The sequence below is a fragment of the Channa argus genome, chromosome 3, assembly GCF_033026475.1.
Source record: "Channa argus isolate prfri chromosome 3, Channa argus male v1.0, whole genome shotgun sequence".
NCBI classification, from domain to species: domain Eukaryota; kingdom Metazoa; phylum Chordata; class Actinopteri; order Anabantiformes; family Channidae; genus Channa; species Channa argus.
In genome coordinates this window covers 4,538,809-4,564,205 of record NC_090199.1, presented here as the reverse complement: position 1 = coordinate 4,564,205, position 25,397 = coordinate 4,538,809, and the positions used below count along the sequence as shown (strand labels likewise).

Below are 25,397 nucleotides of genomic sequence, written 5' to 3'. Positions count from 1 at the left end.
GAGAGAGAACAAAACTGTCACAATATACAGAACTTATTAAACCAGGGTGGGTCTCAGAACAACTCTGTAAAACAAATCTTCATTACAGATCTGTATTACAAATGACTCAATAACAAAACCAAGTATAAAAATCTGAACTAATCCAAACCAGCAACTGGTCATTTCAGCTCTGACAGTTTCAAACAAACTGGTGGTTTTAATACGATGGTGAACTGGGGTTAAGATGGTCATAATTAACAGGGGTCAAAACAAACAGTGTGTCACAGCTTGATGTAGCTGCAGACAAATCCCACAAATGTAGAAGTACAGTACCTGACAGAGAGAGGAGGAGGAGGAGGACAAATCCATTCACTGCTGCTGTTAAACTCATAGCTGCTCCTCTCAGTTTCCTCTGTGGCTTCAGGGATGTTAAACTAATGCAGTAAATTGTGTACACAGGATGTTTCAAAAGATGATTCTACTCAATGTGGAGGTTGTTTCTCTGATGAAGTCACTGCATTATGATCAGAATACTGAAGAGAGCAACAAACTATTAAAACACACCAGACTTCCTGCTTCTTACCATATTTAAAATGTGTGAATGTCAGGATCCGGTCCTTCATATTCACTTCCTGTTCTGGACTTTTATTTTGTAGCCCTTTTCACCGTTCACAATTATTTACACCTGTTCCCCTGCCTTCTTAAACCCAGCTCAGATCATCGTCTCGCTATTTATGCAACACCCTGACTTCTGGGGAGAACTTTTGGCTCTAAAACAAAGCAGCCTTGAAGGTTTGTCCCATTTGATAGCGAGATATTTCTACTACTTACGATTCTCTACTGAGAGGAAAATAGAAAATGAGGAGTAGGGGTATAAACTATGAATAGGGACTGGGCCCAAGTGCTGGGACAGAGCAGGTACAGTGGTTCAGTGTGTGTGTGTGTGTGTGTGTGTGTGTGTGTGTGTGTGTGTGTGTGTGTGTGTAAACTAGATCAAGACTAAGGAACAAAAAAAACAAACAAACTCCAAGCTAAGGATCATATATAATGTCCCAGATTTGTACGATTTCAGACCAGGAAGTCAAACAAACTATCAATGTTCAGTTCTTGGAATCAGGGTGATGATAACAAATAGATGTGCAATAGAAACAGAGAGTGCTGCATGATGCCACAGTCTATCTGACAGTGGTCTAATGTCTGATGAAGCACTGTGGACTTTTCTGAATAGGGGAAAAAGAAACAGTGATCATTAAACTGTGTCTGCGACTCACTTTGTTTACTCTGTCATTAACTTGGAGCAGAGTAAAGTGTGAAAACCATAAAGGCGTCAAAATTATAGTTGACACTATTTCTAAAAACATGTACTACTATGAGTATGGAAACTCTGAGGTCAGGCAGTATTGAAACTATACAAGAAAAAAGTTTCAATTCATACACTTTTAATGAACAAACACAACTTGCATGGTTTGGGCAAAGTGTTAAGGAATCAAAGTCAAGCAAGACAAATTCCATTCACCCAACATTTGTTCCTGGTTTTATCGCTACCTTGGGAAACATCAACATGGACCCTACAAATGTGGAGATAGGCAGCTACTGGCAGTTCAGTTGGCTTTAGAAGAAGGCTGCCACCGGCTCAAAGGAGCAGAATATCCTTTCATGGTCTTCATAGACCACAAAAACCTAAAATATCAAAATGGGATTCCATGTGCCCTGTTCATGGCCCAACAAGGTTTCAGGTAGCACACCATAAAAATCTGACACCCTGGAATTCTTCAATGTCGAAAATGTGCCCAAGGCAATACTTCCAAAACACTCCCCAGCTGCCTTCTCCACCCTTTACCCATTCCAGAAAGACCCTGGTCGCACATCTATCTCGACTTTGTGACTGGTTTATCAATCTCATTGGAAAATACCGCAATCCTTATGGTAGTAGATTGAAACTGCCAAACTTATGATCCAGCCCATCTTCCATCTCCATGGCTTCCCCTGCAACATAGTCCCTGACTGAGGCCCTCAGTTCATGGCCAAGTTCCAGGCAGAGTTCTGTAGATTGCTAGGAATGTCCATCAGTCTATTCTAAGGTTTTCATTCACAGCCCAAAAGACAGACTGAAAAACTGACTAACAAGCTGAAAACTGGATTTCACCTTCTGTTACCAGGACCCTGAACCTTTATAACCAACTTAGCATTTCAAACCACTTTTTTGACACCTAGTGCACATTAGATGATGGTTCTAATACAAAACTAACATCCACTGCAGCAATGATGTCTGAGAGATTAACACATTTTGCAAGATTTTATGGTTCCCTTTCTTTTTTCTAGCAACTGCAATGATCTGGCCCACTTCCTGTTTTAGACTTTTGCTTTGTAGCCCTTTTTCCCACTTCCTGTTCATGTCATCCAGCTTCACCATTGATTATTGTTCACTATTGATAACAATTTTTGTTAATCATTTTCTAGTTAATTTCTTAGTTATTGCCTGTTCTGTTCTCTTTTCTTTTCCCAGTTATCTTTTCCCTCTTTAGTACTCAGTTTTCTCCTGGTTTGTGTTTCTGTAGTAATTTGTATTTAATTTTTGGCCCAAGTCTGCATTTTGTCCTCTATTTAGGAGTGATTTTAGTTTTGATACCTAACTTATTAACTCTTTTCTCTGGTTTGTTCCCCTTGTTTACCCCATTTAAGTTACAAAATCATTATTACTTACAAAATAAAACTAACTCGCATTTCACATCCCTATCACAGTGTTGCTTTTGGGTCCTATACAAATCCCTGACAGCAACTCTTCCTCTTCTCCACTGCTTCTCTGCTTCAGACTGATCCGCTGTTGTTCCATCTGAAGACCAGCAGCTGAAGTACTGGTGTCTAAGTCTTGGAACCAAAAACGGAGACAGACAAAAACTTGTTTTTTTTTGTTGTAGGGTCCATAAAATTCAAGAAAACCCAAAACACCGAACATCACGTTGCTTAACAACAACCTGAACTACACATTTACAGACTATTTATAGTGAACTTTTTTCAAAATACACCCCAACAAACATTCATTGTTTATTCATAAGTCCTGTATTTTCTTACATTTTTCTGTTCCTCTTTTTGATGCAATGAAATGTATATGTACAGTACCTGACACACAGAGACGACAAGTGTTGCTGTTGTTGAAACAATCTGCTCTCATTTGTCTGTGTGACTCTAGAGGCAATAGAAAATATTAGCAGAAAAAAACATGACACAGGAAATGCATCAGTCACATCACTTTACAGCTCTACTTACAATAGCGAAAGATCTTTTCTCAGTCACCCGTAAACAGAAGCTAGAAATAAGGATGTTGAAACACATCAGACTTCGTCCTGCATGTTGACCACAATGCCAAAACTAAACTTTTATGTAAAACATAAAAGTATTTAATGTAGGGTACAGAGTGGGACATAGTATGGAGCAGTATGGTTTTGGAGTGGTTAGCACCACCAACTCACATCTAAAGGTTTGCATGTTGTCCCTGTGATTGCGTGGATTGTCTGGTACGCTGGTTTCCTCCCCCAGTCAAAAGACATGTGTCAGGTTAACTGATAACTCTAAATTGCCTGTAGCGTGTCAATGGTTGTCTGTCTGTGTATGTCTTTCTGTGCTGCGCTGAGATCAGCTGGAGACCAGACCAAAGACAGCTGAGATAGACTCCAGCACCTCCACGACCCTAAACAGGATAAGCGGTTATAGACAATGGATGATGAGGTAAAAAACACTTGCATCAGATGTTTAGTGTCTGGAAAAACAAAAAGTATTTTGTCAGTGTTCTACATTACAGGGCAGATGCAGAAAACATCACATCCACAAAGACATATCTTTTGACACATCACCTGCTTTACATCACTGTGCTTAACTGTATTGTTGTGGGCTGAGTCCCATGATGCACTGAGCAATGTGTGATATTGCACAAAAACAAACCAAATGCTCTATTTACTTTCTATAATTGCAGACGGTGACAGAGTGAATAAAGCTACTGTCATCATGGATCACAGAGTCCATCACTTTCCATGTTCATGGAAAGACTGAAAACACTTTTTGGATTTTATGTTTTTGTTTGTTTTTTTTAGGGTTTATGTTTTCAACACTTAGTCAAGAGTTAATTAGGTGAGAAAAAAACACGTTGTTTCTTCTTTGGTCATTCTGTGGTCAAGTTTTGACATAGTTACAGAGAAAAGCAGAAATGCAGAAACTCAGATGCTGTTAGTGATAATGAAACATTGTTGTGACAAACACAAGTAGATTTGCAGGACTTTGTTAGAAGACACTATGGTGATATGATCATTAAAAGTCACTTTAATGACTTTGGTATAGATTAGATGATCTATATTATTTATGTGTGTAATATAATTTAAGAATAAGCTATTTGAAATACTTCCCCTGAAGTGTACAGCAAAATAAACTACTACCAGTAATATTAATAATAATATTAATAATAATAATAATCTCCATATCCACACAACATTAGTCACGTAAGACAACATTTGACTGATCCTTTAAAGCAGATAGAGCTGAGAGATCCCAGAGTGACGAGACCTCAATCTGTAAAAGTGACACTTCGCCATTAGAGGGCAATGAAACAACATTTCAAAAGTTGATGTGATTAATTTACTTCATATTCTGTGTTTGAAGCCATTTGTAACCTGATTTCCCTGTGTACATATACATGAGAACAGACTGAACACGAGCTGCTGTAACCAACATGTGAGGTGATGGAGGTTTCTACTCTCAGCTTCCTGTTGAAATATTAAATAGATTTTTATTTTTAGTAACTCTGTCTGATGTATAGTTGCGAGTTAGCGGCACAAGTTGATCGCGCTGAAAAAGTAGAATAATAGAACGATGGCTGCAGAGGTTTGGTTATTGTCAAAACCAGCACAGTAAAATGTGAGCGCAGCCCATGATGAGAAAAAAGTAATGCAAGTAATTCACATAACATTTAACAATATTCACACTCAATCTGTTTCAGTTTGTCAAACACTGGTGATCTGTAGACCTGTGCTTACAACTAGAGGAAGAGAGGAGAACTTACTTTACCGCTGATGATCACTGGTTATGGATATTTCGTGGAACAACTTTGAAATCGAACGTACAAATCTGGCATTAAAGCGGCACAGAGTGATGGACAAGTATCATTAAAGACATCTTGCAGTGGGCTATAATCCAAATAAATGAGCTTCACAATCTATAGGAAATTGTATGTCCATCAGATCACGTGATAGAGTCAACATAAACACAGGGTTGTGTGGGGGAATATGAATATGGTCATATGGTTGGATAATTAGCAAACAATCAACCAAGATAGGCTTATTGAAGAGGTCACAAAGAGGACAAGAGATCACAGGCTGGGTCGTGTTTGGAGGAATGTTTGAGATCACAGCAGGCATTTTGTTGTTACAAGGCCCAAAGCAATGTAGCAGATAGTGGGTCCTGGGGTCACAAGATCTAAAAGAAGGGACAATAAAAGGGTTTTATTTACTGATATCTTCAGATAACCTAGAAAGGGACAAGAGTGATGACTGTCAACTGCATGCACCTGGTTTCTTCATTCATGTTTTGTGAGGGTGGTTCCTGTCTTGGGTTTAAGTATAAATAGAAGGGGTTTGAGGGATACAAGTCAGAAACAACACTCAACATCCATGTGTTCTTCTCCATGCCGGCATGTATTAAACTGAGATGGTTCATCACGCTGAGATCTGTCTACAATTCTTCCAAGAGGGAAAAGTTCTATAACATATGACAGCAGCTGTGTGATAGATCAGATTTAAAACCAGTCTTCACCAAGAAGTAGTTACTGCATCCACAGTAGGATTGAGTACTGTGGACGAGGACACTTGGTGGCTGGAAAGATAAACTGCAGCTTGGATTTAATGAGCCTTTCTCTGCATTAAACACACTGCTTTCCTGAAGGAAGGCCACCAAAAACCATGACCCTTCAATGGCTACATCTGTAGGTGTGTGTGTCAGGGCCATTATTTCAGTCTCTACGCAGGTTTACGTGTATCGACTGAGAAGTACAATTTCACCTTAAGACACCGTGGATCGATGTATGAGGGATTGAATACAGTACATAACCACTTGCTCGAATGCAGCTCATTGTTGCAGCTATTTAAATAACTGGCTACAGACTTAAAAAGAATAATTATATTAGACTGGACATATAATACTGGCAAAATTACAACTCAGTCCCCTTTTAAAATATTAGCAATACAACTACTCAACCACAAAAACAAAATTAAATGATACTTAATAATCCCCCAAATATAATAAATTAATAAAATCAGCTTCCACACGAAATATAACTCACATGTGCAAATGTTCACTGCTACCTAGCTTAGCTTAGCTGTTACTAAGGCAGTTAGCGCCATTTCTCTGCGGCCACGAGCACAAATACTAAACGTTACACTAAGGAGCAGACAAGTGGAAAAGAGACTTAATATGTTCAAAGTATATAATAATAGCACAACCCTCATAACCAAGCTTATCAAAAATGCCTTAACGTCCACGAATCACTCTTCACCAGTCTTACACTGCGCTCCGTGTCATGTCCCCGCCCCTTTTATCTCACTTCCGCACCTGCTGCCAATCACAACAGGTATTTCTGATGGACAAGAGAATGAGCGATACAATAAACAGATCTTAAACCAAAGGCGAAATTGGTTGTTTTACTCAATTCTTTTTACGACCAAAATCAGGGTTTTTTAAAAACTGATTATGGACTATACAGACTTAGTAACTATCTACATTCAAAGGTGGTTGAACTAGAATCATTTGCTTTAAATTTTTTGCACAAAGGTTTTCAAATCATCTGTTGTTAGAGTTTAAGTTGTTTAAATCCTTCATACTCTGCACCAGGTCAACATAACCATTAATTTTCGTTTTTATTAATACATTTTAATAATATAACAATATATCAATACCGGTATATCTTGTTTCTAATCCTAACATAAGTGGTTTTCCTGCCTGAACTAGCCACATAGAAATTGGTGCAAGCTCAAAAGTACAACTGGAAGAGAAAACGTGTTGTACAAATGCAGCAAAATGTAATGATCAAGTTAATCAACATTGTGAGATGTAATTTCCAGCTTTTCTAGCTCACAATTATTTGTTAAAACCTCACCATCTGCACTGCCTGTCCCATTATGCAGCCCACATACTTTAGGATTTGACACTTCTGGTAGAAAGTGAAATTATAAAACACATTCAGTTTAAACACAGGGTATAATTTCATGGTGGGTTGATCAGGTTTTGTTGATGGTGCTGTACAGTGCAGCTGGATTCTCTTCAGTGTACTGACTTTGAAATCTGAGGGGGGAAAGTAATGAAAAGTAATATTGAAAATGTAGCATGAAATTATATTACAGCCTTTCCACCACTTTACTAAAATAAATTAAAAAAATAAGAATCCTCAGTGCAGTTACAGCATGTTATCTCACTGTTACCCTTCTTTCCTGAGCTAATGAAGGTGAGCATATGAAAACCTGGGCAGGCTTTCGGCTGGAATTATCATTTTTACTGTTTAAACAATGTTTAAATATGGTTACTGTAGAAACACACTATTTTCCATCATGTGTTTTAGACAGATTCCTCATTTAAAAGTCCATGTGTATGTATGAATGGGAAAAAGTTCTTGTGTGAAAAATGATTCACAGTGTGGTTCACAAGAGTTTTGACAATGTGACTTTAGTTTTGATCAATGCAACTTCCCAACTGAACACACACAAAACAATAATTCCCAACAGAATCTAACAATGATATATAACTGTGAGGGACATGTACAAGCTATTAAGTGATGTTACTGTGTGAGAGGCTGCTCACCTTGGAGCTGTACTGTCCCTGATAAATCTGAGAGGAGAGTACTCAGTCACTTCCTGTTCCTGCCTGGAGGGCTGAGCTGCTCTGATGTTGGAGTAAACAGCATCTGCCTGTTTCTCAGAGAAGTGGACACTGGCGTACTGAAGGTTGTCCTGCTCCTCTGTCTGTCCCTGATCAGACTGATCTTACCAAGGAACGACTCCACCCACTGCTGCTAAAGGATACAACCAGCTCCACTAATGATGTTGCTAATATGCAGGACACATTTTCCGATGAAACATCGTATTTTACAGTTTACAGTCAGACTGAAAATGAGAGACGTGTAAAATCTTATGGGTAATAAATCTTATTTTCATTTCAACTCCCTACAATGAATCATCAAATAAGACAGAGTTCCACACACACACACACACACACACACACACACACACACACACACACACACACACACACACACACACACACACACACACACACACACACAGTGGTTTAGAAACAGCAGGTGTTGGTGTGTTAGTAGAAGAGTGTTGAGGAAACTCACACACTGAAGGAGACGGGAACGTCTCTTGTCCTTTTACAGCACAGGAGAAACTGTCTGTAACATGAACACTGACGGAAATATTAGAAGAAGTTTGTCCTTCAATTTTCTGTCCCTTGTTGTACCAGATGTATGTAGGTAGATCACAGCTGCTGTTACACTGCATCTCCACCATGTTAGAACCTGGATATGATGCTGCTTTGATCACCTGCACACTGAGAGCTGAATGTGCACAAAGAACAAAAATGATTTCATTCATACACGAAGGAAAATATTTCAGACACATGAACCTTTTGGAAAACAAATGTTACCTGTAACAGACAATTTGACTCCAGGTTGACCAGTAAATTTCCCATTTGATTGGTTTGTTTCAAATCTGAACTTGTACACAGCTGAGTCGTTCTGTCTCAGGTCTGCGATTCTCAGAGTACAGACTTTGTCATCACAGAGAAACTTCACACGACCTGTGTAATGTGAGTCTGTTGTCAGATTCTCAGGGTTATTATCAGGTCCTTTAGTAAACCATATTCTCTTTAAAACTCTGATATATTTATCAGGTGGGTATTTGTAGGTGCAGTTTATGTCCACTGTTGATCCGTTTATAGCACAGATGTCAGTAGAAGTGTAATTCACTCCCCAGCCATCCTGACCATGTATCACTGTAACACAGAACAGAAACAACTGAATTAACCTCAGTTAAATATCTGTCAAGAAAAATGATCAGATCTGATAACAGATAATTTTGCATCACTCTACAACAGCTGAACTAGAACATTTGATTTGGTTCTACAGTGTTTTTTAAGTTTTGTAGTTTCAGCTGTGCTTCATTCTTCCTGTGTGTCTCTGTGGTAAAAAGGATCAGTACAAAGCCTGAAACGTGAATCTTCCTTTTAGAAGTTTACTGCTGTTTCACATGTTAAGAATCATGATTCATGGTGTTTTAGTAAGAATTTAACACACAGTGTTTGATCTGTTGAACTGTGTGAACTACACATGATGCATAGGAAGATGTGACCATGATCTTTATAATAATGTGTGTGTGAGCACTGAGGAGACGTCACACAGTCTGAAGCTCAGTCAAATACTGAGAAAGACTCGAGTTTGTGAGCTTACAGGCTGTTTTTCTGACTATGACAAGAACGAACAACAGTCATCACACAGTGTTTGCTTTTCCTGTTTATCTTCCTGTTTGTTCACTCTGTGGTCGAGTTGTTGCTGAGTTAAGTGTGAAAATATCTACAGCAGCTATGTTTAACTCTCCTGAGAAGACAAATGTCCACTACTCAAACAGTAATAAAAATACACAATCAAACCAAAACCTCCAGTTTCAGTCCAGTTAATAAGCAAAGACCTGGTTTTTGTTGATTATCACACAACACACCTGACACTTTTCTCCACCTGTTCCAACCTGCCTGCACTCGCCTCTTCACCTCTTTTCCACAGTCTCCGTTGCTCTGAACCGTTGACCCTAAGTACTTAAAGTCCTGCACCTTCTTCACCTCTGCTCCCTGTAACCTCACTGTTCCACCTGGGTCCCTCTCATTGACACACATGTATTCTGTCTTACTGCAGCTTCATTCCTCTGTTTTCCAGAGCAGACCTCCACCTCTCTAGATTTTCCTCCACCTGCTCCCTGCTCTCACTACAAATCACAATGTCATCTGCAAACATCATAGTCCAGGGAGATTCTTGTCTAACCTCATCTGTCAGTCTGTCCATCACCAGGGCAAAAAAGAAGGGGCTCAGAGCTGATCCTTGATGCAGACCCACCTCCACCTTAAACTCCTCTGTCACACCTACAGCACCTCTCCACTGTCTTACAGCTCTCATACATGTCCTGCACCACTCTAACATACTTCTCTGCCGCTCCAGACGTCCTCATACAAAACCACAGCTCCTCTCTCTGCACCCTGTCATACACTTTCTCTAAATCTACGAAGACACAATGCAGCTCCCTATGACCCTCTCTGTACTTCTCCATCAACATCCTCAAAGCAAATACTGCATCTGTTGGACTCTTTCTAGGCATGAAACCATATTGCTGCTCACAAATATTCACCTCTGCCCTTAGCCGAGCTTCCACTACTCTTTCCCACAACTTCATTGTTTGGCTCATCAGCTTTATTCCTCTGTAGTGGCCACAGCTCTGCACATCTCCCTTGTTCTTAAAAATGGGCACCAGTACACTTCTCCTCCAGTCCTCAGCATACTCTCACTCTCCAAGATCTTGTTAAACAAACTAGTCAGAAACTCTACTGCCACCTCTCCTAGACACTTCCATACCTCCACAGGTTTGTCATCAGGACCAACTGCCTTTCCACTCTTCATCCTCTTCAACGTCTTCCTCACTTCACTCTTACTAATCTTTGCTACTTCCTGCTCCACACCAGTCACCTCTTCTACTCTTCGTTCCCTTTCATTTTCCTCGTTCATCAACTCTTCAAAGTTGTCCTTCCATCTTCCATCACACTCCTGGCACCTGTCAATACATTTCCATCCTTATCTTTAATCACACTAACCTGCTGCACATCCTTTCCATCTCTATCTCTTTGTCTCACCAACCTGTACAAATCCACCTCTGTCTCTTTAGTGTCCAACCTAACATACAAGTCCTCATATGCTCTTTGTTTGGCCTTTGCCTCCTCTATCTTCACCTTACGCTGCATCTCCCTGTTCTCCTGTCTACTCTCTTCAGTCCTCAGTGTCCCACTTCTTCTTAGCTAACCTCTTTCTCTGTATACACTCCTGAACTACCTCATTCCACCACCAAGTGTCCTTGTCCACTTTCCTCTTTCCCGATGACACACCGAGTACCCTCCTACCTGTCTCCCTGATCAAACTAGCTGTAGTGGTCCAGTCATCTGGAAGCACCTCCAGACCCCCCAGATTCTGTCTCAGCTCCTCCCTGATAACTACACAACATTCTTCCTTTTTCAACTTCCACCACTTCGTCCTCTGCTCTGCCTTTGTCCTCTTCATCTTCCTCACCACCAGAGTCATTTTACACACCACCATCCTGTGTTGTCTGGCTACACTCTCCCTTACCAACACTTTACAGTCACTGCTCTCTTTCAGATTACGTCTACACAAGATCTAGTCCACCTGAGTGCTTCTACCTCCGCTCTTATACATCACCCAATTTTCCTGCCTCTTGTGGAAGAAACTGTTCACTACAGCCATTTCCATCGTTTTTGCAAAGTCTACCACCATCTGTCCTTCTCTGTTCCTGTCCTGAAGACCAAACCTGCCCATCACATTCTCATCACCTCTGTTCCCTTCACCTACATGTCCATTGAAATCTGCACCAATCACCATTCTCTCACCTCTGGTGATGCTCTACATCACTTCATCTAACTCACTCCAGAATTTCTCCTTCTCTTCTAACTCACATCCTACCTGTGCGTCATAACCACTAACAACATTGAACATCATCAACCTGTCTGATACTGTTTTCACCTCTAGAACATTCCTCACAAACTCCTCTTTCAGGATAACTCCTACTCCATTTCTCTTCCTATCTGACCCATGGTAGAACAACTTGAACCCTGCTCCTAAGCTTCTAGCCTTGCTACCTTTCCACCTGGTCTCCTGGACACACAGTATGTCCACCTTCCTTCTCTCCATCATGTCAACCAACTCTCTAACCTTCCCTGTCATAGTCGCAACATTCAAAGTCCTACTGTCAGTCCTACATTCTTGGCTTTCTTCTTCTCTCTCTGCCTACGAACACACCTTCTTCCTCCCCTTCTTTGACCATCAGTAGCCCATTTCCACCAAAACCTTGCCTTTCCTGACACAACCCTCTGCATTTATCCAGACTTGGGTCTGACACAAGAAGACACTGGCTTGTGCCCCCTTATGGTTGCATTAAATATACTGAAGAACTCACTTGTACTTAGCAGTAAACCCCTACTGGTAGATTTAGCCCAAAAAAAGCTCAGTGTCCAGACAGTCCACTGTGGTGCTCAAATGTCCAGGGCCAGATTTGAATCCCAGTGCAGCCCTGTAACTCTCCATATCAGTTTACTTTAAATGGTACTTGGAATTGTTTTATACTGATAACTACAGTATGAGGGCAGCAAGGTGGTGGAGCTGTTAGTGCTGCCACCTTACAGCTAGAAGGTCCCTGGTTTGAATCATCCTTCTGTTTGCAGCCTGTCTGTGTGGAGTTTGCATGTTGTCCCTGTGCTTGTGTAGGTTTTCTCTAGTTTTTCCCCCAGTATCCTGAAGATACTGGGGACCTGACCAGAGTGGACCCTGCCTTTTGCCCTATGACAGCTAGGATAGACTCCAGCCCCCCCCTGAGACCTGAACAGGATAAGTGGCTACAGTACTTTTACAATACTTTTCTTCAGGTTGTCAGTCATTCAGTTCCCTGAGAACGATCGTAATAAATGTCCCAAGAAGAAAACTGTCCAGTTATTACCAACGAAAACCAAATGTTACAATCAATCTGAACTTGAGATTTGCACAGCATTTTTTTCCATATCCATCTGTGATTGAGGACATTCACACAACTCTTGTTGAATTTTCTCACATTCCTCTATTATAAAGCAGCAGATGTAGATGTACAGCACCTGACACAGAGAGAAGGGAGACGACAAATCCATTCACTGCTGCTGTTAAACTCATAGCTGCTCCTCTCATGTGTCTGTGTGACAATAAAACATGTTAGCAGACAAATACAGAAACAGGAAATACATCAGACAGAGAAGGACTCTGTCTCTAAAATGTCTTTCCTCTGTCACCAGTGAACAGAAGATAGAAATCAGGCTGTTGACACACATCACACTTCATTATTCACGTTATTTAGCATGACGAGCAAAATAGCAGCAAACGCTAAACTTTAGGCTTTTACATATAACTATAGAATTTATAGCACAGAGTGAGACGGGTTGATTTTCATGTTGTAATTTCTGACACTTTAACTGGACTCTGTGACATTAATGTTCCCTATGTAGCCCAGTGATAAATTTAAATATTTAAAATATATTAATAAGTGATTTAAATAGATAAATAAACAAAGTTTGTTAGATAAATAATTATTTAAAAATGCACAGATGAATAGGTAAAACTGGGTCAAATTGTATATTTTTTTTATATTGGTTGTAAAATGTTTCTGATATAAAATGTTGAATTCATGGGTTAAAATGTTTCAAATGTTTTGTTGTATGTGGTATTTTTTTTGAGGTGATAACGTAGGATTTTATTTTGTTAACGGAAGTGAATGTGAACATGCGCTGAGAACGTGATCAAGAGAGAGCGAGAGGATGTTAACGAGCTAACGAGTTAATTGAAAGGGAAAAAGTTTGAAGCTGTACGCTAGTAACCTGTGGGAACAGTTTTAGATTGTCAGCTCGATAATCTGCAAGTGTATAGTTTTTTCTGATGGACTAAGTATTTCCCCGAGACATACGAAGTGTTTATCAGGAGAGGACCCGCTCATCAATTCGATGAGGAGTAGTAACAGCGTCGACCGAGGGAGGCAGCTAGCTAACCCAGCTAAACCAGCTACACGTGCCCTGTTGAACTGTTGCTGATTTGGAGGACAGAGACACCTTTGGACAGGCTCTACAGACGTCTGAATCGGAGACAAGGACAGAAAGAGTTGCAGGATTGGTTGGATATATTGCTCACCTGGGAAAAAGGTATCACATTTTATTTTGTTTGTTGCTCTAGTTGGAGTGAAGCGGCCACTGAGTTTTTGGTCACAACGCCCCCCAGCACCGACTCAGGCCTGCAACTATTTTTTTATTTTTATTAATTAATTGAGTTTTTGATAAAAGGACCGTTAAACATCTGTGACTCAGGTTAAACAGCCTTGAAGGGTAAATGTATTTTTTGTTTTGATACTGTGCCATATATTTGAGAATATATTTTATTTGGGAATAAGGAATGCAAACATTTTAAGTTACTATATATATTTATATATCTTTTTATTTTTACTTTTCAATTAAATAGGGATTTAAGTTTAAACTATAACTGTTTGTGATGTTATTGCTTCAGTAATTTCAGATAGTTCTAAAAAGGTTTCTTAAAGGGGAGTTAACTAGTGTATTTGAAGTTAGTAATAATCTGCTTTTACAGGTGAAACTCAAGACTATAAAAAATATTCAAGTAATTAAAATTGTGTTTAGAGCTAAGTAAAAGAACTCAGGGCCCCTCATACACCTAAAAGAGAGTAGACGGGCTACATAAATGGAGGCACCGCTGGGATTAGTCTTGGGTATTTAGTAGGAATAAATACAGATTTGAATATTAATCCAAAACCATGGCAGATAACCCTGACTTAGTTTCTGAGCTGAAAAGATGGTGCAAAGGTGAAGGTTTGGATGAGGCTCATGGACTGTTAGTAATTTTCCCAAAAGAGGTGGAAATAACATGTATTGAAGAGACTCTTGAGGCCATCAAGTGCCTGGGTAGAGTGAGAGTAAGGGGAAGAATCTTTAATGAAGAACTTAACAGCCTTATGGTTCTGTGTGAATGTAAAGAAGCCCTAACTGTAGCAAGTGTTCCACCTGAGGTGCACCTTCCTGAAGGTGGAGAAGCATGGACATTAGTGACTATAGATAACGCCCCAGCTGTGGAAGAGAACTTTCAGAGCAAATTAAAATTGCTTTTGCAGGCTGAAGGGAAAACAATGGAGGACATTAGAGCTCTACTCCCAGGTGGACAGCCGTCTGCAAGTACAGCTGATTCAGTGCTACAAGCTTTTGGTGATATTTTGGAAAAAGCTAATAAACCTCTGTCTGAAGGTGGATATCGCAGACTGCGCATCTTCTCAGGAACACATCCTGTTCCATCAGGTGAAGAGCAGGCTGGAGCAAGCCTGGCTCATGGTAGAGGAGAGTGAATGTACAGACAGAGAGAAAAAACGCAGGCTGATGGAAAGCTTAAAGGGTCCAGCACTAGAAATAGCTAAGGCCGTACGAGTCAGTAATCCTGATGCTAGCCCTGCAAAGTACTTGGAGGCAATCGAAAGTGCCTTTGGGACAGCAGGAACAGGTGATGATCTGTACTTTGCTTTTCGGCTGATGCAGCAACAGCCTAAAGAGAAGCTGTCAGATTTTCTCAGACGGTTGGAGCTCGCTCTCTCCAAGGTTGTTAAGAGAGGAGGTCTTCCTCACAGTAAGATGAATAGAGCTCGATTGGAACAACTACTGAGAGGAGCAGTTGCTGCTGACCTAATGTTGATCCAGCTGCGTTTAAGGGAAAGAAAGACGGATCCACCCACCTTCTTACAACTCTTGAGTGAAATACGTGCTGAAGAGGAATATGAGGCTTCACGAAGGAAAATCAGCACTTCTGTACATCATATAAACACAAGACAGACTGCTGATGTAAAACAGAGATTCAAAGCCTTAAAGCTGAAATCAAAGAGCTCAAGTCTATTGTTGCATCTGTTGTTGTTCCACCTGCAGAAACCCAAAACGACAGTGATAGTAGGCTTGCAGTCCCCTCCCCAGCAGGTGAAAAAGATCAAGACAGTGAGCTCAGAGCTTTACAAAAACAAGTAAAAAGATTACAACTCAAGCTCAGTAAGAAGGACACAACAGCAGATAGTCCTGTTAGCCCAGCTATTGCTTCAATAGTAGAAGTTGCCCCCAAAGTAGTCAATCTTCCCACCAGAACCTCAAGACCATCTGAGGAGCAGTTTTGCTACCGTTGTGGAGAAAATGGACATTTTGCAGCAAGGTGCCACAATCCAGAGAATCAAAGCAAAGTTATTAAAAGACTGATTCAAGCCCTTAAAGTGTCTAAAGGAAGTCCGCCATCTATATACCTGCCAAGGGGTGATAAAAACTGCAGTGTCAAGAAGGGCCTGGTGATAACACCAGAACAGGCAAGCCTACCTGAAGGACTGATTGGCCCGCCCAGCATAGTACAGTTAAAAGTTAATGGGCATCTCTGTGACGCTCTGTTTGACAGTGGCTCTCAGGTTACTATCATCTTTGAGTCATGGTATCAAAAACACCTGTGTGATGTTCCAGTACATCCTGTGGCTGGATTGGCTCTCTGGGGTTTGAGTGAATCTGAAGACAGCTACCCGTACCGTAGATATGTTGTAGTGGACCTTGAGTATCCAGCCAAAGTCACTGGCAGTTGTAAAACTATAACTGTTCTGGCACTTATCTGCCCTAGTCCACGGACTACAGAACAGACCCCTGTTATTGTTGGAACAAATACCAGTCATGTCAGAAGTTTAGTGAAACAATGCAGAGACAATAGCTTGGACATAACACAGTCACTTGGAATACAAGCAGACAGTGTAGGTGAAATTGCTGATACTGATGCAGATGACAATGTTGGGGTTGTGACCTGGCAAGGCCCTGGTCCTTTGACTCTACACCCAGGTGAAGATCAGCAAATTGTCTTTAAAGTTGACTTTAATCAGCCAGTTGGTAAAGAAATCCTTATGCCCAACTCCCAGCCAGTATGCTATTGCAGCCCATGGTTGTGCCAGGTCATGCCATTAATGTTAACAACTTCAGAATCCTGGTCCAGAACCAATCCTTAAAAGAGACAACCATACCAGAAGGAACAATTATGCCACATATGTATCTCACTGAGAGTGTCACAGCTGTTCCACTTGAGAAGACACCACCAGTAGGTTTTGATGTCAGCATGATTAATTTTGGAGACTCACCAGTTTCAGAGGAGTGGAAGGAGAGGCTGAAGCAGAAGCTGTCCCAAAGAACAAATGTCTTTTCTCTGACTGAATGGGATGTAGGATTAGCTAAAGGGGTGGAACACACCATTCGCCTGTCTGACCCCAGACCCTTCCAACAGCGTTCTCGCCGCCTGACTCCAGCAGACATCGAGGATGTGAGAAAGCACCTCCAAGAGCTCCTATGTGCTGGTATTATTAAAGAGTCTCGCAGCCCCTATGCTTCACCGATAGTCATCGTCAGAAAGAAAAATGGGACCATAAGGATGTGTATTGATTACCGACTACTGAACGGCCGTACAGTGCCTGATCAGTACACTACACCTTGCATTGATGATGTACTGGACTCTTTGTCTGGAAGCAAGTGGTTCTCTGTTCTTGACTTGAGAAGTGGCTATTATCAAATAGCCATGGCTGAGGAAGACAAGGAGAAGACGGCATTCATCTGCCCCCTAGGGTTCTTTCAGTTTGAACGATGCCACAGGGCATTACTGGAGCCCCTGCTACTTTCCAACGATTAATGGAAAAAACAGTTGGTGACATGAACTTGCTCCAAGTTCTTGTTTACCTTGATGACCTGATTGTCTTTGGAAAGACTTTAGAGGAACATGAGGAGAGACTTCTCAAAGTTCTTGACCGACTTGAGGAGGCTGGATTGAAAATATCTCTGGATAAATGTCAGTTTTGTCAGTCAAAGGTGAAATATCTTGGACATGTTGTGTCTGCAGATGGTGTATCACCCGATCCAGCGAAGATTGAGGCTGTTACTAACTGGCCACAGCCTATTGACCTGAGGACCCTAAAATCATTTTTGGGATTTTGTGGGTATTATCGGAGGTTTATAGCCAACTATGCCTCCATTGTCAAGCCACTGACTGAGTTAACCAAAGGTTATGCCCCAACCCAAAAGAGCAGGAAGCATAACAATGACCCTACTAAGAGCTATCTGAGAGTGTCAGAGCCATTTGGTGACAGATGGGATCAGTCTTGTACTGATGCATTTCATCAGATCATCTACTGTCTGACCCATGCGCCTGTCCTAGCGTTTGCTGATCCTCATCGACCCTACATCCTTCATGTGGATGCTAGGTTAAAGGGGATTGGAGCTGTTCTCTACCAAGAGTATCCTGAGGGACTAAGACCAGTTGCATTTGCTAGCAGGAAGCTGAGCCAGTCTGAAAAGCGCTATCCAATACATCAGCTTGAATTCCTGTCTCTTAAGTGGGCCGTTGTGGACAAGTTCCATCATTACCTGTATGGGGCTCAGTTCACAGTATGTACTGACAACAACCCTTTGACATACGTACTCACATCAGCCAAACTTAATGCAGTAGGACACAGATGGCTCGCTGCCTTATCAACCTATGATTTTGATGTACGATACCGACCAGGTAAGCACAACATAGATGCTGACCTCCTCTCCAGAAACTTTCCTGATGAAGATGACTACTTGGAATGGGAGACCATCCCACAGGATGGGGTAAAGACTATCTGTCAAAAAGTCTGCATGCCTAGAGCTATAGACAGTCCAACCAGATATGTGGATCAGTTGGGAGCATCCCCCGATTGTGTTCCTGACATCTACACTTTCCCAATGCACATGAAGTTGAGGTCATTAGAACAACTCTCAAAGCCAGAACTCTTACATGCACAGAAAGCTGACTCAGTGATTGGGCCTGCTATTCAAGCAGTTGGGCAACAGAAATGGCCTGAGAATACCCTAAATGATCCAGAACTGTCACAGTTGAAACGGGAAGCGGACAAATTGATCCTGAAAGAAGGGATACTTTATCGGATGGGTAAACGGCCATCAGGTGAAGAGTTCAGTCAGCTTGTCTTACCAAAAGAATTTCATGGCACTGTGTTAAAGTCCTTGCATGATGATTTAGGACACCTTGGCATTGAAAGGACAACTGACCTGCTGAGGAGTAGATTTTTCTGGCCTAAAATGTCAAGGGATGCTGAGCAGTATGTGAAGAACTGTGGACAGTGCATTATACGAAAGTCACCTTGTCAAAGAGCAGCCTCTATACATCAAATCACAAGCAATGGACCAATGGACCTTGTATGTATTGACTTTCTTTTGATGGAACCTGATTCCAAAGGAATGAGCAATGTGTTAGTTGTCACAGACCATTTTACTCGTTATGCCCAAGCTTTCCCTACTAAAAATCAGAAGGCTCAGACTGTGGCAAAGATATTAGTGGACAAGTACTTTGTACATTATGGTCTGCCTGCAAGGATTCATTCAGACCAGGGTAGAGACTTTGAGAGTCACCTGATCAGAGATCTTTTGAAGGTGATGGGAGTGCGAAAATCACAGACTACTCCATATCACCCACAAGGGGATCCTCAGCCGGAGAGATTCAACAGAACTTTAGTCTCTTATGTTGGGAACTTTAACCCAAGAAGAGAAACGTCATTGGAGCCAGCATGTGGCTTATTTGGTCCATGCATACAACAGTACTAAGTGTGATGCTACAGGGTATTCACCCTATTACTTGATGTTTGGCCGAGAAGCTAGGCTTCCTGTAGATGTGTGTTTTGGAACATCTCCAGATGGGAGGGGAGATGGTCATTCAAGATATGTAGCAAGGTTGAAGGAGGATTTGCAGAGAGCGTACCAATTAACTTCTCAAGCAGCAGACAAGACTCACCAAAGAAATAAAAGATCATATGACAAAAGAGTTAGTTTTCAGTCCCTGGAAGTTGGTGATCGAGTCTTGCTCAAAAACTTGGGGCTGAAAGGCAAACACAAGCTGCAGAGTCGATGGAGTTCTATTCCTTACATTGTGGTGGGAAAGATGCCCAACCTTCCTGTTTATAAGGTCAAGCTTGAGAATGGAAGAGGAGATATCAAAACAATCCATAGAGACCACATCCTCCCAATAGGGCAATTTGTGCGGTTTCCTGAGACCAAGAAGGATGAGGATTCACCTGTCAGGCCAAAGACCAGAGCAGAAACTCACAGGAAACGAAAGCAAACCTCACCGGACATGCAGATAATTTCGCAAGATGTTCTAGATTCGGACTCGTCCTCTGACTCTGAGTACTGCAGACCTCTCAGACACTATTGTACATACTCAGGAAACAGGGAGCAAAATACTAGGAGCCCTGTTAATCCCTCAGTTCGTCTAGAAGAAGAGGTAATTGTTCAGGCACAATCAGATGAGTCACCAGGAGACTGGTTCTGAGGTGGAACCTCTGGATGAAGAGCATGAGCATAGCCAAGATTCCTTAAAGTGAAAGTGATCCAGACCAAGGAAATTGTGAGAAAGACGAAGACCCTATTTGTAAACAGTCTACAAATCTGACAGAAAGCCCTGTAATTTCAGGTGGCCAAAGATCCAGAGGGCTGGACTCACGACCCAAGAGAGTAGTGAAACCGGTTGTTAGGCTGACCTATGATGAGCCAGGAAAGGGCCGAGATCAGCCAATTACCATTATACATAGAGGTGTTGTAATTAAGATTGGAAAGGGTTAGAGAAATGGGTAATGATAGTCTATACTTTCTGTTGTTGAGGTGAAAGTTAAGTCTGTTGGGGACACCAGACATTTAGAGGGGGGAGGGTGTAGCCCAGTGATAAATTTAAATATTTAAAATATATTAATAAGTGATTTAAATAGATAAATAAACAAAGTTTGTTAGATAAATAATTATTTAAAAATGCACAGATGAATAGGTAAAACTGGGTCAAATTGTATATTTTGTTATATTGGTTGTAAAATGTTTCTGATATAAAATGTTGAATTCATGGGTTAAAATGTTTCAAATGTTTTGTTGTATGTGGTATTTTTTTTGAGGTGATAACGTAGGATTTTATTTTGTTAACGGAAGTGAATGTGAACATGCGCTGAGAACGTGATCAAGAGAGAGCGAGAGGATGTTAACGAGCTAACGAGTTAATTGAAAGGGAAAAAGTTTGAAGCTGTACGCTAGTAACCTGTGGGAACAGTTTTAGATTGTCAGCTCGATAATCTGCAAGTGTATAGTTTTTTCTGATGGACTAAGTATTTCCCCGAGACATACGAAGTGTTTATCAGGAGAGGACCCGCTCATCAATTCGATGAGGAGTAGTAACAGCGTCGACCGAGGGAGGCAGCTAGCTAACCCAGCTAAACCAGCTACACGTGTCCTGTTGAACTGTTGCTGATTTGGAGGACAGAGACACCTTTGGACAGGCTCTACAGACGTCTGAATCGGAGACAAGGACAGAAAGAGTTGCAGGATTGGTTGGATATATTGCTCACCTGGGAAAAAGGTATCACATTTTATTTTGTTTGTTGCTCTAGTTGGAGTGAAGCGGCCACTGAGTTTTTGGTCACAACGCCCCCCAGCACCGACTCAGGCCTGCAACTATTTTTTTGGTTTTATTAATTAATTGAGTTTTTGATAAAAGGACCGTTAAACATCTGTGACTCAGGTTAAACAGCCTTGAAGGGTAAATGTATTTTTTGTTTTGATACTGTGCCATATATTTGAGAATATATTTTATTTGGGAATAAGGAATGCAAACATTTTAAGTTACTATATATATTTATATATCTTTTTATTTTTACTTTTCAATTAAATAGGGATTTAAGTTTAAACTATAACTGTTTGTGATGTTATTGCTTCAGTAATTTCAGATAGTTCTAAAAAGGTTTCTTAAAGGGGAGTTAACTAGTGTATTTGAAGTTAGTAATAATCTGCTTTTACAGGTGAAACTCAAGACTATAAAAAATATTCAAGTAATTAAAATTGTGTTTATAGCTAAGTAAAAGAACTCCGGGCCCCTCATACACCTAAAAGAGAGTAGACGGGCTACACCTATACTGCAGATAATCTTTTAAAATAATTCTAAAATAATGTGTCCTGTAATAATGTGCATCCTGTATGAATTTAAGATAAAATCATTTAAAGATTAAAAGTGTCTTCTTTTTGTTTGGACACAGTTTGGTGTCTGATCCTGATGTGAGCCCTATTCCTGACCCTTCCTCTTTGTCATCGCCTATGCATGATGTCATATTCTTCTTATATCCCAAATAAAGAAGTCAGTAAATAAAGATATGTAGCAGTTTTTCAAAAAGTGATAATTTGTTATATTTATAAAATGAAATGAATCTGCTGGTTATGAGAAGTTATGACGCGTAAATAATCTCTTGGTTTCTTTTGCCTCAGTCCCTCTGTGGTCAAGCTGCTAAATGGTTGTTTGTTGAGAAATGCAGAACACTGTGAGATACTAAACATCATCATTTAACAAACAGAACAAGTAGATTGGTAGGACTTCGATTGAACACAAAATGGTGATTTAATGTAGATTTTAAAATGACTTTGGCCGATTTAAGTGGTTTGGTTGATAAACTGCAGCAAATTAAACATTTGAAAAGTCCAACTGACAAAATGCAAAAATACACAAACACACACACAACAGTTATTATTGGTATAAATCATCATTTGTCCTGTATTTCATGTGAACAGACCCTCTAAAGCAGACAGAGTGATGACTGTGCAACACTGAAGCTTTACAACTAGAGGACAGTAAAGCAACAGTTTACTATCCACCACTGAATGTACTTTTGGTACTTTACATACAGGTATTTTACAAAAGAAGCTGATGTATTATTAAATAGCTTCATCATCGACTTATATTTAGTACATCGTACTGTTGACTTAATATTTAGCTGTATAATATCAGACATTTGATGCATGTTTGCAATGTTGCAAATATGACATTAAAAAAGTTACTGAGCATTATTTTATCTTTATACTTTTAGCACAAAGAACAGACAAACTGTTAACACAGTGCTGATAACTGCCCACAACTAACAAGTGCATATGGTTCTCTACAAAGCTAACACCTCATTCTCTGCTGGCTTATGGTTGTGGTAAGGCTGCAGTCACATGAAGCATCAGACAGGATTGGTGCAACAACCAGTGTGTGTTCATTAAATGAGCTAAACACAGACTTTCATCTAAAATGTAGAAGTCCAGTTGATAAAGATAAAGCCAACTTCCTTCCTCTTTACACACATACATACATGATGAATAAGATGTGTAGGTGTCATAAATATAACTTCTTCAGTAAAGAGGATGTGATAATGAAGTCATGTGGCCTGTTAGTATCAAACCCGTTATATTAAAACATCCCACTAACACAAGAAACAATTTGAAAGACTTGAGAAAAAGTGAGACTTTGAATTGTGAGTAGAATTCAGTGTCTCAAAAAGCAAAATGAGCTACAAAACCATCAAACATGTAAAGACTGATGCAAGAAATGTGAAATCTAAATATGCTAATTAAATAATAAATCAACCATAACATTATAACCACTAAAAGGTGACGTGAAGAACATTGATTATCTCATTACAATGGCACCTGGAAGTGAGTTGGATAAATTAGGCAGAAAGTGAACACTGGGTGAGAATCTGATGCAGATTTATGTTTCATTACTTGTTACTTCTCACTTTATTTAAAATGTACATTAGTACTTCACTTATTACTCATTACATTACTCATTCCATTTATTTTGTTGAAGGGCAAACAGTGGAAATGGGCAACATTAGCTTCAGTAGTTCTCTGGTGCTTGTTGTAGCTGCCGTCAATGATTAAAATGCAGTTTTAGCTGTTTGAAGAGCTACATCACCCGCTGCAGCCACAGAGGGCTCATCTTTCTTGAGGTGTATCTGCACGAGCTTTACATTGTTGTGCTGTGTTAAGTGTAATAAGAGGTTTGAGGTCATGTACTCGCAGTAGAAAGTTTGACTACCTGCACACAATTGACATGTTACAATGACGTTCTCATCAACGTACATTTGATACAAATTAAAGTAATGGGAACATTTCCAGCTGTTTTTTTTTGTTTGTTTTATTTATAACTTTTTTCAGTATTCTTCACTGGAAAAGTCATGTTATTACAGTAACACTCAACAATAAAAAGTAATGATAAAATAAATCCGAGACGCTGCTTCCAGGTCCGGGCGCCGCAGCCATATTCGATTTCCACCTATCCCTGCCCTGCCCACTACTGATTACCTGGATCAGGTGTGTTCAGTCAAATTACAGCTGGAACAACATTAGGAATGAAAATGCATAAAGGAGAGAGCAACATAAATTATTATAATGAGGAAGAATTCATTCACAAAAAGCAGTTTGTACTTGAGTCACAATACAAACAACTGTGCTGAAAAATAAAGAAATAAGAGGAAAAGGATTTGGTGAAGACATTGTATATTCAGGAAGGGAATAATAGACTGGTGATGGGAGCAGAATACAAAATACCCAGAGCACTCAGTTCAAATATAGTTCAGTTTTATTCATTCTCCACTGTTCAAGTCCTGATTAACTCACTTTTCCTCTGTCACCACAAAACAGAAGATATAAATAAGGATGTTTAAATTAATCAGACTTCTTCACAACAAACGATAAACCAAATATCCTCCACAGACTCTATTTTACATGCAACTGATTTCTCTTTCCATCAGATCACTTCTCCCTTTGGTTCCACAGCATCTACATCTAAAGAAAATAACACAAATTGAGGTGAGGGGCTGGTTATTATGAAGACTGAATCTGAGTGTGATGTGTGACTTGTTTCTTTCATGCAGGAGGTTCTACCCTGATTGGTTTTGAAACCCAGAGCCCCGTTCTTTGGACGTGGATTAACAGGTCAGCTGGATCATTTTGACGATTTAACCTGATCCTGAATCTGGTGGCTTTTCCAACATCACGGTGTGATTGTGAGTCCAGCAACAGATCTGCCATCTCAGACCTACTCAGTAGCAGGTTTATTCTCAGGTTTAGTCAGTGGGAACAAGATTTAAATCATGTTGGACCAGGAAGTGTGGATGCTCCATTTTTAACACACGCTAACCACTGAAATCAGGGGGACGATGAAAAGAAATGTGCAAATCTAAATAAAGTAAAAGGTTAATCTGTCACTGGCTGCAGTCTGATGATGTTTATCAGCCAAAGGTCTGAATATCAATCATCTATATATGGAGTGTGTAGTTACTTACGATTTACACATCGTCCCAACTTTTTGGGAATTGGGGTTGAACAAATATCATAGTTTTTATAAAAATATTAAACTAATAAATGTTGATGTATCATTAAGACTTAACCACCTGTCAGCAGTTAAAATCAGCTCAACATTTACCAACAATGACCTTTGAGCCTTATTTTATTAATCACTGTACAGATTTTGCCATAATTAACACAAAGTATTTTTTTTTAAAATGCACTGTTTTCTTAGTGGATTACTTTTAATTTAGTATTTTAAATATCATGTAAATAATCTGCTTAGTAATTGTACTTGACACTTCTACCAGCTTTGCACACAGTCTTATCACAGTGCTCAGAGTGGACATGCGGACCCTTGTCCTCCATGACAGTAATAG

At 40.2% G+C, this 25,397-nt stretch overlaps 2 long non-coding RNA genes across 2 annotated transcripts; both read right to left on the bottom strand.

Moving 5' to 3' along the window:
* Positions 1-217: 217 nt before the first annotated feature.
* Positions 218-3,365, bottom strand: LOC137124667 (uncharacterized). The gene is made up of 4 exons (XR_010914004.1): positions 3,247-3,365; positions 3,100-3,165; positions 2,684-2,847; positions 218-512 (listed from the first exon to the last, which is right to left on the bottom strand). It is a non-coding gene; the product is annotated as an uncharacterized lncRNA (long non-coding RNA).
* Positions 3,366-8,246: 4,881 nt separating this feature from the next.
* On the bottom strand, positions 8,247-13,252 carry LOC137124676 (uncharacterized). Its single transcript, XR_010914013.1, has 3 exons — positions 12,928-13,252; positions 8,662-9,009; positions 8,247-8,572 (listed from the first exon to the last, which is right to left on the bottom strand). It is a non-coding gene; the product is annotated as an uncharacterized lncRNA (long non-coding RNA).
* Positions 13,253-25,397: the final 12,145 nt, after the last annotated feature.